The sequence below is a fragment of the Musa acuminata genome, chromosome BXJ3-1, assembly GCF_036884655.1.
Source record: "Musa acuminata AAA Group cultivar baxijiao chromosome BXJ3-1, Cavendish_Baxijiao_AAA, whole genome shotgun sequence".
Classification (NCBI taxonomy): Eukaryota; Viridiplantae; Streptophyta; class Magnoliopsida; order Zingiberales; family Musaceae; genus Musa; species Musa acuminata.
Window position 1 is genome coordinate 37,730,139 of NC_088349.1, and position 14,556 is coordinate 37,744,694.

The 14,556-nt window shown below is 35.2% G+C and overlaps 1 pseudogene; it reads right to left on the reverse strand.

Annotated features, from left to right (window-relative positions):
* Nucleotides 1–2,565: 2,565 nt before the first annotated feature.
* LOC135629264 (26S proteasome regulatory subunit 4 homolog) lies at nt 2,566–13,990 on the reverse strand (annotated as a pseudogene).
* Nucleotides 13,991–14,556: the final 566 nt, after the last annotated feature.

The window sequence follows — 14,556 nt, forward strand, 5'->3', positions numbered from 1 at the left end:
TGTTTTATAATGTCTCTCACTCTCTCTCTCTCTCTACAAAAGAATTGAGCACTCTATAAAGTAAAATGGACTAACAAAATTTTGCTGCTCAAGAGATCAAATAACCAGGAAAACACAAAACAGAGAGAAGGCCAGTACTGGGTGGAGTGCACCATCAAATAAAGTAGTATCCACCTCATCCTTACTTAGTGAGAAACATAGATTCAAATCATCCCAATTGCCTCCAACAATCGTCTGCTGCTACATGGTGGAGTTTGGTGTCAAAATGAGGTGGCTTGAGTTCAAGAATTGGCAGGGATTTCATGGAGCAAATGACTCAACAATGTGATGTCAGGAGGCACAACCAGACCAAACAATGGTGTTCATGCTGATGTGTCTCGTATGAGGGTGTAATTAGAGAACTGCATCAGGTTGTGAAGAGCTTCAGGATAAAATTTCCTAGCAAACAAGTAGCAAAGTCTCTTCATTCCATTCCACAAACAAAGTTTCACAGTCACCACTTTCTGCAAAATAAATAAATAAATACATGATTGATATAAACAAAAAAGAACTCAATACTACTGTTGAGGTTGGTCTTTGATTATAAAACACTGGAAGGACAGTTAAATAGCAGATTTGGTGTACTCAAGTTTGAGCGATTAGTTTCTCTTCCCGATTGTGTTGCGATGGCATTAAACAATTATTTAATAGCTTCAACAGAAACAGTATTCGGAACACTGCATAGTCGATCACCGGGAAATAGTCTTTGCTTGAAGTGTGAGCAATTATACTTGAAGGCAGAATGAATATGGTGAATTAAGGGAGACAGAAAACTACTCAACAACATAGATCAATAAAGAGAGACCAAAACACTTGTGTAAAGATTTGCCAAATAACCAAATGAAATAAGGCCGGCAAAAACAAAGACTAGTGGTCTAAAACTCAATGGAATTAACACAACCTACAAGTTTCATCAAGAATAAACTGATTTATCTTTTTGATGTCTAAAACTTGTTTAATATCAGACATGAAACGGTTTAGACAATAATATCAGTGACAATAACAAATACCTGAGACCACTTGTTCATGCGGCAATTAAACATTCCGAGAAAAACTGTGAGTGAATCAGTGATCCTTCTTTATGCTTTAGCCAAAACCCAAAAGATCAATAGTTCAACTTAGTCAGCATGAATCCTGACCGAAATGTCATGTGCCAACACAGTGAATCAATGTATATTTTGTCCCATTTCAATTTTCATTTGTGACAAGTTGAAGTCCCACCTACTGAATTGCCATTCTAGTTTATCTTTCGTATTTCCTTAAAAAGACATGTTCCAACATGAAACAATTTAGCATATACTTTTGATTTCAAACTAATTACATATTACCCCCCATAATTAGCTTCCTTTAGCATCTCGATCCCTACACTTCAGAAATTTACATTGGCATCCCTATAGTTACGAAAATGAAACATCTAAGTCAATTTACCCTTACACCATTAATTTTACCGATAGAAACATGAAAATAAAGAGCAAAAAGGTACCCTTAATGTTCCAGTTAATGATGGCAAACAACGTCAGTGGTGGCAACCGACAACGCCACGGGTGACTGTTGTGGATGAGGAGAGCGACGACGAAAGATAAGGGTTGCTATGCATCTACATCGACATCGATGCAGTTGCCGAGCGGGGAAAGGGTCACCGATGCAGATGTAAAGCGACGCTACTTGGCATATGCATCAATGGCCCTTTTGCTTGGCAACTACGTCGCGCCGACGTAGATACAAAGTCACTCGGCATCGTAAATGTAAATGTAAATGTAAAGCAACGTCACTCGGCAACTGCATCGACGTCGTCGCAGATACAGAGCGACGTCACTCGGCAACTACATCAGTCGCTCTACGTTTGCGTCGGCGCCTACGCAGATGCAGAGCGACACCGCTTTGCATCTACATCAACGTTGATGCAATTGCCAAGCGACGAAAGAGCCACCAATGCAGATGCCGAGCAGCCCTTTCACCACTCAACAATGGCAACGATGCCGACGCTGACGCCGAAGCAGAGGCACTCTTACCTCTCACCGCTACTCTCCTCATCCACAATAGCCACCTGCAACCCCCAACAATGCCACCATCCGCCACCACCGACGTCATCCACTACCGTCAACTAGAATGCTAAATTACCTTTTTTTTGTTTTTGAATTTCCGTTGATAAAACGAACAACATTATGGTAAATAGACCTAAATGTTTTACCTTCATAATTATAGGGATGCCAATGAAACTTTTTAAAACATAAGGACCGAGATGCTCAAGGTAGTTAAATACAAGGGGTATTCTGTAATTAGTTCTTTGATTTCTTAAGACATATAAACACAACACATTTATATAAAAGGTATGTGATTACAACTTGGGCATGAAGATGCACAATATTTCTCAAAAGATTATTTATGTTGAACCATTTTTGTTATCCAATTTGCGATCATCAAGGTCCACAAACAAACATCTAAAAATAATATATTGAGAATCACGATAATCAAAAGCGACATATGAGACAAACCTTCATGTTATGAGGCAAGCGAATTAATAACTCACATGTAGAGTCCCTTAGGCACCCCTTCTTCTTAAAGGTCACCTTCTCCTTGGCCTTCTTGAAGTCTACATGAGTTACCTGAGCGTAAGATGATGTAGCTATAAATTACTGAGATATGTAACTTAGGGCACTTTGGGAATGCAAGATAAAGCAAATGGGTATTAGTTTAAACTCTTAATCCAATGCAAGTCAAATTCAACTAGCCGATCCAACCACTAAAGACGTGTAGTCCAACTCAAACTAGTCAAGTGAGAGTGTCTCTTCAAAGAAGACTAGTTAATATTCCATTTGTTGGGTATGTCCCTACCATATCAGATTTGTCAAACTTAATATGCACCAAACCAAGGATAATATTCAAGTATTTGATGATCTTGTTTGAAAAACTTTTGATTAAAACAAACATTTGAAAACCATCAGAATCCATATCAACAATATTAGTTTTGAATTATTCGTATTGTTTCTTATCAACTATATGATCCAACATGTGCCCAAGAGCAAGAATTTTACTTATAAGCCAAACCATATTCTTTTACGTTGAACTGATCTTATTCAGTTTATATTTTACTTTTTAAGTTGAATTTTTCTTTATTTCATTATTTAGGGCCTTGAATGATTCTCTCCCAAATTGTCTCACTTCTCAAGGCTATAGAAGAGAATTGGGAAAAGAAAAACAAAGAACAGAGAATCAGAAATTAAGACGAGATCAAGACATTTCCAAGAGCCAAGGCATCACCACATCACTTCTCTATACGAGAGATAAGCTGTCATAAGAAATGGGAACAAAATAGATAAGTAGCATCTTTCCTTTCCATTTTCTATTTTTGGAGGAAGAAGAGGATCTCTATTCTAGCAGCATGACAAACTATTTCAGTGGTCAACCACTGTTAAGACACATTGGTGGAGGTTTAGAGCCTATAACAAACCTTAATTAGCCTGAGTAAGGACCTGTATGGATCATATGGTTCAGTATCAAATGGTGTTGTTTTTGTATTATCTTTTACTGATAATGTGTGAAAAAGGTTGGAATATTGCCCGATAAACTGGTGAGATACCAATGCAACAAGGTGTCAAGACCAGAGGTCGACCGAGCTTCTAAACCTGGTTGTAGACCTTTAGACTTGAAAACACGAAGCATAGACTTGAGTGTTCAGAGATCACCAAAAATGTCACCTGAACAAATTTCCAATATGCTTTTGTAAGTAAATCTCCCTCAACAGGTAAATAACTTTATTACATCTAGCCCAAAGAATGATCGTTTCTAGTTCTTTATTCTACTTCTTATAACAAGTTTTATCCAGAGCAATGATACACTAATAAAGATTGATGCTTCCTCAAATGGTCATGCTCCTCTTGCCCCAAGAAAGAGAAGTAATAAAAACTTGAATCAACAAGGAACCCTCATTCGGGTAAATTAGTGGCTTTATAAATACATACCAGGAACTATAACTGGGGTCAGAAGAAGTCATCTGGACAATATAGCTTTATAATATGAATCTGAAAAGCAATCTAATGGAGAACATAGACTAAATACAACTTACATGAACCATCACATTTAAATTATAAAGAAATGAGTTACCTTTATAGAATAGGAGAGGTAATATAAAAAGTTCTCCTCTCTTTTAGTGGTTAACTTTTTAAGTGATCAATTTCTGAACATTAATAGGAACATAGGAAAAATTCATAAAATCCCTAGGGTATGGACAATTGGCATTCAAAAGTCAATATCCATTTTAAAAAGCATGTATATATCCCAAACAAAAGGTATATAAAACCACAATAACAATTGCTGATAATATTAGTGTAATAACAAAAGCTTTATCTAACAATGACCTTCTATATAAAAGAATACAATTTTACATGTAAATATGTGACACACCTTCATCCTACGCTCTCTTAAAGCAAGCAAGCCAGATTCAGTATAGATTGTCTTGATATCAGCTCCAGAGAACTCATCCTTCGTCATGACAAATTCTTCCAGGTTGACATTATTGGCCGGCGTCATTCTAGAGGTATGTATCTAAAGAAATTAACATGAAAATAAGAATTTAGCAAGAACCCGCAAAGTGTACAAAAACATGCACTGGTGTTCTGTAAGCATCCTGTATTTGTTCATGAAGCATAACAAACCTGAAAAATACGATATCTAGTTTTAATGTCTGGTAGCGGGAATTCAATCTTCCCATCAATACGACCAGGCCGAAGCAAGGCTGGATCAAGGCTTTCAATTCTGTTGGTTGCAAGACCTTAACATCCCCCCTTGAGTCAAAACCATCTAACTGGTTCAACAACTCCAACATCGTTCTCTGTATTTCACGCTCACCACCCGAATGAGCATCATATCTAAAATTGGTCAGATAGAATAGTCTGATAATTTTAACTATGATTTACATACAAGAGAAAGAAAAAAGTGGGACTTTTATTTCTCATCGACTGACCTTTTGGTGCCAACTGCTTCTATCTCATCAATAAAGACTATCGAAGGAGAAAGTTCATCTGCCACTCTAAACAGTTCTCTAACAAGTTTTGGGCCATCACCCAAATATTTCTGAATCAACTCACTTCCAAAAACATGCAAGAAAGTTGCTGAAGTTGAGTTTGCCACAGCCTGAAATTAAGCATTCATAAATAGTACGAAAATAAGGACTTTGCAATAACCAATGCAGATACCACAGCATTCAGATCACCATGCAACACAAATTGTATAGCAAAAACCTTTTAGGTCGCAAACCCACAAGAGAAAGATAATTCCAATTCTAAAGTGAAACTCAGTTAAGCTTTTTTTTTTAATTGGCCACCACCATCTAGATTGTAAATTTGCAATAATAGAAGGTCAATTTTTTTTAAAAAAAGACATCCATTGGTAAAGAAGAAGTACATAGGCAATAAAAACATCCTTTCTCATTTCTCTTCTCTATTTACTCATAATAAATGCTGATAGATATACTAAACTATACAAATCAATAAAGTGTTGTCGCTAGAGTTAGAGCCAATAAATAGCACACATAAACACAAAATATAAATGTAACTAAATAGAGATCGAGAGAATAGAGAAGAGGGAGGGTAAAGAATGTGTGGGGCAAAGTTGTAAAGTCCATGTTATGGAACTTCACATGCTACACTCTCACCTTGGCTCCCCATATGGTATAACTCCCTTGGGAAGCCTAATTCCAATATCTTCATACAGCTCAGGATGAGTAAAAGGAAGTCAACAGCTTCTTTAATTTATTGAATTTGTGCATCTAAGCCACCAATATCAGCGTAAGATTCCAAAGGAGCTTTTTCAACTTTCATGACAGAAACCATAGGATCAAGTTCATCCTGAAGAAGCCCAACAACAGACAAGATCTGCAAAATACATTTTAATCTAATCACCCATTTATCCACTCAATAACAACATATCTTGATATAATACTTCAGAATTTAACAATTATGTGAACAAAAGCCGCCAAGTAAAAAGCATATCATTATGTATCATGTCATGTGAAGATGCATAAAAGGTAAGGATTAGAAACATCTAAAGCACAGGCTAAGATAAAAAGGACAAAGACCAATAATTATTTTACACTTCAGTTGAATAACATACAGGTACATAATAATTCTGCAAAATTGGATTGGAAAAATCCAGAGCTAGATGTAGCTTGACCGGTTTCTTCACCCACACCTATAAACAAGTCAAGTTGCATATTGATTCAACCAAAAAAAATATTCCAGACCATTCAGTGTAGGTTACACTGCAGAGGAGACAAAATAAGTATCAACCAGCTGTAAGAAAGCTTTTCAAGAAAACTATATTTCAATCTCTGCAGCTGTCTCTTCAATAAGGATTGCACCGAACACTTGTTTTTACTCCTAGGAGAAGTCCAAAACAAGAGGTAGACAAGCTAAATAAGACATTTCTCCTTTATTTTCAAGAAATGTTTTGAGCCACTTTGAAAATATTCAAATAAGAGAAGGAAAAAACAACAGAAAACAACAGACATTGCTCCCACTCCCGTTGCCGCTGCTCGCTGCTACTGCCGCTCGTCGCTCTCGCTTCCGCTCCCGCTCCCGCTCCCGCTTCCTCTTTTCTCAATCAGCACTCCCTAACACACCTCTTCCTTCTTCTCCTTCAGTATATTGTTAACAGTATACAGTATACTATTAACAATATATTAATAATAGTATTTATATTTATTAGATTAATAATATATTATTTTGATTTTAATACAATTATTTTTTATTTATTTAAATTTATTATATTTAAATAATTATATTTAAAATTTTAAATAATTATATTATATATTTTTATATTTTAGTGACTCGCTTCGCTCAGGCGAGCGCCTAGCGCCTTAGGCGTTTATGAACCTTGACGCTTAGCGCTTTTTAAATCACTGACACAAATAGAGGATGTAGTATTTAGAAAAGAAAAAAAAGGAAGTCTCAAATAAAAGTAAACCTTGCATTTCTTCGGCAATTATCTTTGTGAAAATTAAGTGTTGGTTGCTGAGACAATGGATCTTTTGTTCTACATACTAAGAAAGAAATGGTTCCAGACATGTTCACGTACCTCATCAAGTCTTGGGTGAGGATGCTTAGGAAGCACATCTAACACCTCTTTGTCCACAATGCAATTTCTTTATAAAGGTCTATGCATATTCTCACCAAATCATTCTTTCTGAACGCAAGCTTGATAAGGCAACATCACTCCTCGAAGCCACTTCTAGAAAACCAGAGCTTTGTTCACAATGTACATGCCAAGAAAATTAATGCATTATTGTGGTGCTTATCAGCTTGTGAAATATCTCTCGATAGTACCTATACATTGAGGCTAGCAATTCATACCAATATCTGATTTTTCTATTACAACTAGCATCATGAACCGGTTGACTTCTATTTCCTTATGATGACCTCAAAGAATTCACAGCAACCTTAAGGAACATTTTCTGATGAAGTAATGTACTTCCTAATCTGACAAGTAAGAACAATTATGTCATCATAATTCATTGAGGTTTCAAGTATTTTTTCCCATGTAGTTCTAATGGTGAAGCAAACTTCCATACATAGAAAACCTGGCTGTCAACAAATCATGCATACATCAGAATCATCTGAGAGAAAATGCAGCATAAAAACCTCCTGTTGTCTTCTTCTGTTTTTATCATCCTTCCTGAACAAGATAACATTGGGATACTATTCCTTTTACCTGTGTTGGATGCTGTCCTTGATCATCCCAGCTTTTATAAAAAAGAATATTGGCTGTTGAAGCTGCCATCTAGCAACTCACTTTTGAAATGTTTTAAAACAATTATATCTGTGTAACCTTCAACTGTAGTTATATCTGCAAATCATGCTTTCCACTCGTTAAGTCTTCCTTATACAATTCTGGACACCACAAAATTATCCATAATTAAGATCATACCTTCAGGAGTTTCTCTTCATGGCTGAAGAAAATTCACGTGCTTCTTCTGTAATCAAAAACTTCTCCTCCGAACCTTTTTATAGCTGGCTCAAAGGAAAGTCTGGTTGATGTTGATGGCACAAACAGAGCTACCATAAGATACCCCTCCAGCATTTTGCTTCTCAATGAATTCTTCTCAATCTTTTCCATCTCAATTGCTATTTCAAATATTCCATTCAAAATATCTGGAACAAACTGTTGAGATTCACTGACATCATCAAGCTAGGACTTGTTGCCACATGAAGCTGAAAACTTCTAAGAATCAAATAAATAGCACTAGCTGCCACTCATGGGTAAATCTAAAAATGGCCTCCTTCAGGGTGTCTTGTCAAAGATGATGGTTTGCATAGTAGATTGGTGGAGACAGGATGTGCTCTGAGAAAGAGCAAGTTCTCAACACTGCTAGTTGAATGAGAAAAGATAGATGCTTGATGGCATCTCGTTGAGCGATCGCTTGAAGTCAGCAAATCCTTCTGCATTACAAGAACTGATGGAGTGAACAAAGCCATTGCAGATTAAGAGGCAACTAAAACAACGCAAAATCATTTCTTCAGACAAATTTGAGGAGTATAAGAAAAATTAAGTGATAAAAAGAATGTATTATACAAAAACTATATCATAATAGAAATCAGAAGTTAATTAAAGGGGAAGAACTGAACAAACATAGATTAACTACAAGCACAGAACTAATGTGAGAACTAATTAACATGAAACCAACATCCTAAACAGTGTTAATTTGCCATTCATTTTGATAGTTAGAGGAGAAAGAAAAAGAATTGGTGGTAACATGAACAACAATATATATAAATGAGATACGAGAAATTCATCATTTTAGTTATGCAAATCATTTGTTTGTACAAGGAACTTTTTCTACTATAAGTATTAAAAGGATTTGTGGTGAGTCATGCTTGGGCCATGATAGCACGGCCAGGGGAGTGTTGCATGTTAGGGACAGTTGAAGTTGAGGCCATCATCTTTCCCTTTTTTTTCCACTCTTTCTTATAACTCCAATAATCTCAATTAATCACAAGTAAAACAGTAATAGTAGATTGGCCAAGTTTGATTCATGAGATTCAATCTGAACTGAAATATTACCTTTTTTTCAAGTTTTTGTTCATGAAATTAGATTTGGAAGGTCAATGGTTTAATTGATAACTTTTTACTAATTTTTTATATTATGTCATATTCCAGTGTGATCCTCTGATCCCTCTTAAAAACTCATTGAACAAAAAAATCCAAAATATAATTCCCTTTTTGTAGATGTAAGTTTCTGATTTCTTAATTTTATTTAAAAAGTTTAAATTATGTTTCTATTTATTTGGGAAATTGCATGCAGATTTTTGCAATGTTGATGGTTTTTTCGTATGAGCCCTTCTAAATTTGAAATACAAATACTTAACACATATATGTTATTGTAGTTAATCTCATTAACTAAATTTTATTACTACTATCAATTCTAGATGCCAAAAATTAGCAACCATGAAAAGCCTAAAATTGAAAATGATACTAGTCAAACTACAGGAAATGCAAACATGATGTTAAGACAAAAGTTATAGTTCAAAGTAAAAGCCAGCATAAACATTCAAAATAGTGATTTTTGATAATTGAATATGAAAAAGACATACTAGCATTTAGACACGATATTCAGAACCAAAAATAATTAAACCATATGATCAGAGTGAAATAGGATAAATAAGCTCTTTAATGTCTATATAAACTTGATATTTTGAACTAATGTTTAAGAAATAGTTTAATGCATCTCTATTGCAACACATAAGCTTCATTGTTACTCAAGATATGCAAACAAATCTCTTCATATTATAAATAGAAGATCCAATACCTCAAAAGGTTGGCCTCAGTTACCTCTACCGTGGAAAGATCTTTGGAGACCATGTTGAGCTAATTTTCTCTACTCCAGACATCACTCTTCATTGGCAACCAATACTCAGCAAAATTATACTTGTTCTAATAAGGGAGAGATTGAAAACCTATCATTAGCAAACACCAACGACAACAGTAGAACAGTTTGTTTATTTATATCCTTGGGAAAATTTTCAAGTTTATCACATAAACCCAATTACACTCCTCTGGAATTCTTATAGTATAGAATGGAAATGAGATAGTATACTTAATTATAACTTGGTTTCATAGAATGCATAACCTCAATTTTGCCTTAGCTTAAAGAAACTCATCAATTTATCTGCCATAAGGAATATGAATGAAGAAATTATAGTGCAAGTTTGCTTTATGCATCTTATTAGTGCACTTATAAGGATATTATGTGTGAATGAGTTTTTCATCCACCCTTCTGGTCTTAAAGTTCCTAAATATTATGTCGATCTATATTTAAATAAATTTTGCAACTGTTGAATATCACCAAAATTAGAAACTGGGAGTCTTGATGATGATATGCATCAGTCAATGGTCAGTCCAAACCACTGGAAAAATGATCCTTAACAAAGTGCATTTTTAGATTTCACTGATTCATATTGCTATAGATAATGCAAATAAGCTTTCCATTTTCCCATGATCTCATTTTTCACATCAATATCATAGGACTTCACCTCCATTAATCCTTTTCATTAAACTATAAGTCAATGTTTAGCACTCGAATGATAATGCTTAATTAATTGGCAAGTTCAGTCAGAGAAATAAAGCATATGTTTGGTTCCTTATCCATTAACATGGGCAATATTATATCGAGAAATAATTTGGCAATGTTCATTGAGTTAAAGTAGTTAAGTTGTTCAGAACTTTTAAGTTGTTCTCTATTGTTTTAAGTTTTTTTAATGACATCTTTTATGAATCTGCTAACCAAATTATTCACTTCTTTTTGTGCTTCAGTTTTCTTTCAAAAAAAAAAAAGAGATTTGCCATAAAGACTTCACAAAGAAAGTGTTTTATAATCTCTCTCTCTCTCTCTCTCTCTCTCTCTCTCTACAAAAGAATTGAGCACTCTATAAAGTTAAATGGACTAACAAAATTTTGCTGCTCAAGAGATCAAATAACCAGGAAAACACAAAACAGAGAGACGACCAGTACTTGGTGGAGTGCACCATCAAATAAAGTAGTATCCACCTCATCCCTACTTAAAGAGAAACATAGATTCAAATCATCCCAATTGCCTCCAACAATCTTCTGCTGCTACATGGTGGAGTTTGGTGTCAAAATGAGGTGGCTTGAGTTCAAGAATTGGCATGGATTTCATGGAGCAATTGACTCAACAATGTGATGTCAGGAGGCACAACCAGACCAAACAATGGTGTTCCTGCTGATGTGTCTCATATGAGGGTGTCATTAGAGAACAACTGCATCAGGTTGTGAAGAGCTTCAGGATAAAATTTCCTAGCAAACAAGTAGCAAAGTCTCTTCATTCCATTCCACAAACAAGGTTTCACTGTCACCACTTTCTGCAAAATAAATAAATAAATACATGATTGCTGAGGTTGGTCTTTGATTATAAAACACTGGAAGGACAGTTAAATAGCAGATTTGGTGTACTCAAGTTTGAGTGATTAGTTTCTCTTCCAGATTGTGTTGTATAATTGTTAGCTGAAAACAGATAGCAGCAATGATTTTGTGATGATAAATACAAGTCAAACATGGAAAGAAAATGAAATTCTTCTAGTATTAGTTATGATTCGGCATGAACTAACCAGATTTGTTACAGTCGATGGCATTAAACAATTATTTGATAGCTTCAACAGTAACAGTATTCGGAACACTGCATAGTCGATCACTTTGAACAATTATCCGATATTCCAATGTAGTTTACATGCTTGTCATGATTTGTAACCCATTGTTGTTATTATTTTTAAGCATGAATAAATATTTTAGTATGCAGAATTTGCATAATGGGTAAGAGATAGTAAAGGATCAAATAATACTATCTAAACAAAAATGAAAATAGATGCTTTTGGTGCTTTGGAGTTCAATCCTCCAAATAGTGAACATGCTGAGAAAATATTTGACTTCTTTTCACATATGACATTATTTTCTTACAAGTCATATCGGCTTCTAATTGAATAATTCAATTTCATCCATCGGATTATTATTTTATTTATTTCTCTAAAGGCTCAGATTAAGGGTCATCAATCCCTTCGAATTTGTACTGTGCCTATCGTGCTACTCTGTATGATTGCATAATGTCTCAAAGGTTTTGGTTGACGTAGTCATGTAGAACAAGCATTTTCTTGCAAAGTCCTACCACTTATCACTATCTATGACAAAAATGCAAGAATTTTAGATGGATATCTGCAACATATTCCAATTTCCTTTTATATGCTTCATTAAACCTAAGCACATGAATACACTGAAGTAGCTCAGAGGAAAAGAAAAACTATAGAACTTGGCAGTCAGCTTGCAAAGATTAAGTTACTTTTGCCTAATCTGATGTGCTTTCGGTGATTGTGACAACACTAACGAAAGTAAATCAGGAATAGGTGAACCAGAAAAAGGAAAGAATCAGCATATATGAACACAAGTTCTAAAAGATTTACCTTTTCATCAATGGTGACATGATAACTCTCATCAATAGACTGTCAACAAAACCCATATCAGTCAACAAGAATTTAGAGGCATATGGACATCCTAAAGTATGAATTTTTGAAAGAGAGAATGCTTACAGAAATATTCTTCGGGAGCTCAAAAGTGACATCTTGTGCTCAATATGCTTTTGGATGCCACTTTCTTTCAGACCAATCAACACGCATCACAGACCAATTGGCACTTCCAATAGGATCCACTATCTACAGGATGTCGAAATGTCCTGTCTAGTTAGTGATACTATTAAATTTCCAGATAAGCCATTACTCAGGAAAGCCAAAATGCAAAATGATCTAATGTACTTACACTCGACAGAGTCGGAAGATAGTGTTCATCAGCATAGCAGTTGCGACTATCAAAACCTGACTGAGGTCAAGAAATGGGCAAAAATAGCAATCGGTATTGCTGGTTAATCAATCTGAGGGAGCAACCATTGAGTGATTCAACACATAAACTTTTAGATACATTCAAAAGAAACAAAGTGCCTAAAAAGAAAAAAACTTGATGATTATTAAGCAGACATTATGCATCAGAACTTGGATCTCCTACAGTCCAACCCATGAATCTAACATATTACTATGTATCCTAGCAAAATGGGGCTCCATTTACCTTATGGATTTCAATTATTTTGTTATCTTCTTAACTTTTGGAGATTTAAGGTACCCCCAGCAATAGAAATTATATGGGCAAACGTATGATGCCTACAAATGCTTCACAATGCTCACTCATAAAAATTGACCACAAAACACTCGAACCCTAAATCTCCAGTTAACCAAGTTCGTCGAGCCTAAATACCAGTGATCTATGTAAATACACATAATATTTTAAGTTATTTTTATTAGAATGCTAGCAAATTAGGTATATCAAGAAAACCACAACCAATTCGCACCCTAAACACTAAAAATCTTCACCAATCCGAGATCATGCGACTAAAACCATAAATCATTAAACCAGCAAAACTGACCTTGTTGTGCATAAAAATAGCATAGTCCAATACCAGTTGATCCTTGTCGACAAAAGATAGGATCGTAACGTAGTACTTCATTCTAATCGACGACGAAACGATGACATGGTTCTCATCGATGAGCTCGTCCAGGTTTCTGACACTTATCGGCGACTCCCGAAGATCATCGAACTTGGAGCAATCCTCCTCGTTCTTCTCCTCGTAGGGACAAAGGCGCTCCTGGTTGGCGGCGAACGCCACCTCCATGAGGAGGTAGTCTTTGACGAGCTCGACCTTGAGGATGTGGAGGCGGCACTTAGAGAGCAAGGTGATGGTGGGGAGCCAAGCAACAACCTCAGAACCCTTCTGCCTGCATTGCTTCTGTTTGACTTGGGACGGCGATGCTGCCAACTCAATCTTTTTATCCTTCTTGTCGCCATCGTGCTTCTGATCGCCGGGGTGCCCCTAGTTCCCCATGCCTCCGGGGGTTCCCTGGCCCATGGAACCTAGGGTTTTGTGGAGTACCACCGAGAGAGCTCGAGATCGAAAGTAAGCATAGAAGGTTTGGCTTCGAAAGAGAGACGATAAAAGGAGAAGCCGATCTCAATTCTTATTTGCCTTCACAGTGACACAAAATTGCAAATACACGAGTCTAAATATAGTTATTAGCATTATAATTTTAAGGTACCCTCCAATCACCATCTATTTAATTCTTAAGATTTTAATTTATATCAACATTCTATATTATATGACAACAATTCTTAAATAATCAAATTTTATTTTAAATATATTTAAGTTACATTTAACACTTAAAATTATAATTTACATCAATCTTACCTGATATGAATACTTTAAAAATTATTTTTATTTTAAAATATATTTAAGTTATATTATGTATGGGACTAGACATGACTGTAATAGTAGATTAAACTAAAAATATATATAAAATATTCACAAAATAAATAAGTCATGTGAATGATATAAAATAGACTAGATATAAAAAGAATTTATCCACCTTAAATAGTTGAGGCATTACGACTTATTAAAAATACAGATAACACATGATT